This window comes from Dipodomys ordii, unplaced genomic scaffold (assembly GCF_000151885.1).
Source record: "Dipodomys ordii isolate 6190 unplaced genomic scaffold, Dord_2.0 Scaffold99, whole genome shotgun sequence".
NCBI classification, from domain to species: domain Eukaryota; kingdom Metazoa; phylum Chordata; class Mammalia; order Rodentia; family Heteromyidae; genus Dipodomys; species Dipodomys ordii.
In genome coordinates this window covers 7,725,262-7,728,867 of record NW_012267315.1, presented here as the reverse complement: position 1 = coordinate 7,728,867, position 3,606 = coordinate 7,725,262, and positions in this window count along the sequence as shown.

Genomic DNA, 3,606 nt, shown 5'->3' with positions numbered 1-3,606 from the left:
CTGTGGCTCAAGTGGTAGAGCGCTAGCCTTGAGCTGAAGAGCTGAGGGACAGCGCCCAGGCCCAGAGTTCAGGCCCCATGACCGGACCCCCCCCCAAAAAAAAGAATAAGCATACACTGAATGCTTTCAGATAGGGTTCTTCTACTTCCTAGTAAAGCTAGTAGTGATTTAAAGGAATTCAAGGGAAAAAGAACACAGAAGAAGCAGATGAAGCTGGATGCCGCAGTACAAGCTGACAATCCCAGCCATTGGGAAGCTGGGGCTGGAGGATTACAAGCTCAAGGACAGCATGGGCGATGTAAGTGAGCTGGTGACAAGCTTGAACTTGTAAGAACTTGTCTCAATAAATCCCCCCTCACCCTTGAAAAAAAAAGAAGCAGGTAAGATGATTCCTTCTCTGACAGCACGATATATTTATTAATTATATATATAATTTTTATTCTTACAAGGAGTGTGTATTTTAATATTTTATTCAACAAAAATAATTGCACAGAGCCTATGAGAAAACTATCGGTGGATGGGATATTTCATTTCATTAGCTTTTCTCTATTTGAAGTTTCTGTATTGTTTTAATTTCTTACAATAAACATGAAATGTTTTATGAAAACAATTATTTGACAGGATAAATTGTACATGGCTTAGTCTGTCAAAGTTTGATGAGCCTAAATGTCTATCTTGACTACAGTGGGTCCAAGAGGTACATTCTAGTAACAAGTTTACTTATGTCACAACACATAAACCCACATAAGTGAGACATTATTTTAACTTTCAATATTTACTTAGGAGAGCTAACACCCTAATATTTTCTAGTTTACTAGTTTTCTAGTTTACTAGCATATACGTTTTAGTCTAACAACTGTATATCAGAGCTATCAGTTAAAAATGCTTTTCAAACTTGACAGCCAGGACATACCTGCTGCAAAACCTTCCTTTTGGTGCAAATATCATTTGTCTATTAAAAAAAATACCACACAGTGAATTTTTCTCAGCAAGATTCCCAAAAACTTACTGTGTGCTAGAACCTAAAATTAAGCATAGGGTATGATCTTGGGTTTGGGTGTATTAGGTTTCCATCACCAAAACAAAATACCAGAGACAATCAACTTACAAGAAGTTTCATTTTAGCCAGATGCCTGGTGGCTCACACCTGTAATCCTAGCTACTCAGGAGGCTGAGATCTGAAGATCGTGGTTCAAAGCCAGCTCTGGCAGGAAAATCCATGAGACTCTTCTCTCCAATTAACCACCAGAAAACCAAAAGTGGTGTTGTGGCTTAAGTGATAGAGCACTAGCCTTGAGCTGAAGAGCTAGGGTCAGACCAACACACATACCCACAAAAAAAGTTTCATTTTGGCTCACAATTTTGGGGGTTTTAGTCAGTGATCAGTTGGCTATATTGCTTTTGACCTTTGATGAGAAAGTACATTGCGGCAAAAACAAACCACTCACTTCATCACTAGGAGGCAAAAGAATGTGTGCTTAGTGTGCTTGGGTGGGGGTAGGGCAGAGAGGCAGAATCCCACTAGCTCCTTCAAGGGCATGCCTCAACTCTTCTCACTGGGCTCCACCTCTTAAAGTTTCTACCTCCTTCAGCAGTGCCACCTTGGGGGGGGGACTATCTTTTAATATCTTTTAATACATGGGACTTTGAAGGATCTGAACTATAGCAAACATAGGCTGCTGACTGCTGCTGTAAGTTAGATTAGAAGCTATTCTGGACATATAAAGGGAAGTGCCTGATTTGTTCTGTGGGGCAGGGTGATGGAGGAAGACGAGGCAGAGTAGCCACACGAGCAAAGATCAGTGCCAATGGTGTGTAGGCAGGTAACCTTCCAGCAACAGTCATAATAGCAAACAGTGAGAGAAGAGGTAGTGACTTACTCTTGTATTCCTCTATTTTTATCTGTCCTCATGAGTGAACTTTAGGATGTTCAAGTCACAGAGATCAAACCATTTCTAAAAAGAAACTTCCAAGACTTCTGTCAGGAACAAGACACAGAAACCCATGGTATGGTCCCTGTTACTAAAGGGAAATAGACCAGTTATTCTTTTTTTGACAGTCTTGGGGCTTGAACTCAGAGCCTGGGCACTGTCCCTGAGCTTTTTTTGCTCAAGGCTAGCACTCTACCACTTTGAGCCACAGCGCCACTTCTGGCTTTTTCTGTTTATGTGATATTGAAGAATTGAACCCAGGGCTTCATGCATGTTAGGCAAGCATTCTACCACTATGCTGCATTCCCAGCCCAGCCCAGTTATTCTGACATAAGACATTGCATGCAGTCATAAATTCTGCTTCAATATATTAAGTGAGGAAATGCAAGAGATCACTCAGCTCTTTGCTGTCTCCTGTAGATGTCCCAGGTCAGCAAGAAGGTGTAGCTTTGTTCCCGATAGAGTACTCTATCTCTGATGGATGAGTTAGCTGAAATGCTACTTCCTGTTTTTACTCACTTATATCTGAAAAGCACCATTGTGATTGGAGCTGGAGCTGAAGCCAACAATCTAAAACTTGTGAAAGGCCTGTGTTCATTGACAATAACCTGTGCCTGGGTTGTCTGAGCAATTTTCAAACCCTCAGGCTTGACAACCAATGATGTGGATATTATTTTGGCTCATTACTTTGGTAAACCTAAATCTGATTCAAATCTTGAGACTGTGTATTTCCCAAGATATCAAACAAGAAAACCTACAGTTCTTCCTGGGTGCCTATAATGCACACAGCAACCAGGAGAGTAAAAGATACATACTGAGCCACAATGAAAAAAAAAATCAAAGATTCTACTTTACTGGTGGTAGGGGACAGAATGCAGTTTTCACTTCAACCCTATAAATCCAACTTTGCTAAAGATTGAAGACTATGAAGTACTGACTGAACCCTTTGAGTTTCTTTTTGCAGGGTATATCCTATGCCAGATTTGTTTCCCCATTGTGAAACCACTCAACCTGGATAAAATCAGCTCTGGAGAAAGTCACTTCAGTCAGTCTGTCATCAGCAGTCAGTCAGAACTCAAAGATCCTGTGAGCCCTCTGAAGTCCTAGACAGATTACAGAGGTGCCCTGCTATACAGATGTCCATCTCCTGGGTTATGCAAGTCCATCCTTCACATGAACACTCTATAATAGAATATTTCATCTGTCAGTTGGCTTCCACTATCTTTCACTGATTGGATAGCCACTGAACATTTCTAGTAGCCCAAGTTTATCATTCTCTTATACACCCCTCTTTTTATTTTCAAGAACCACATCCTTGCCATTATTATGCTATTCCAATATCTTTAGCGGATCCAGTTTCCATAGCTTCTCTTGCGAGCTTTCCCTTCACTCCCCAACTATGTACCTAAGATTGATTCCCAACTCCATGTGAATGCAAGTGTATCTGTGTTTGTGTGTGCAAAGTTATGTAATTTTAGACATACTTTCTTTTTTGGGGGGGGGTCCGGTCGTGGGGACTGAACTCTGGGCCTGGACGCTGTCCCTCAGCTCAAGGCTAGCGCTCTACCACTTGAGCCACAGCACCACTTCCGGCTTTTTTCTTTTTATGTGGTGCTGAGGAATCGAACCCAGGGTCTCAGGCATGCAAGGCAAGCGCTCTACCACTGAGCCACCT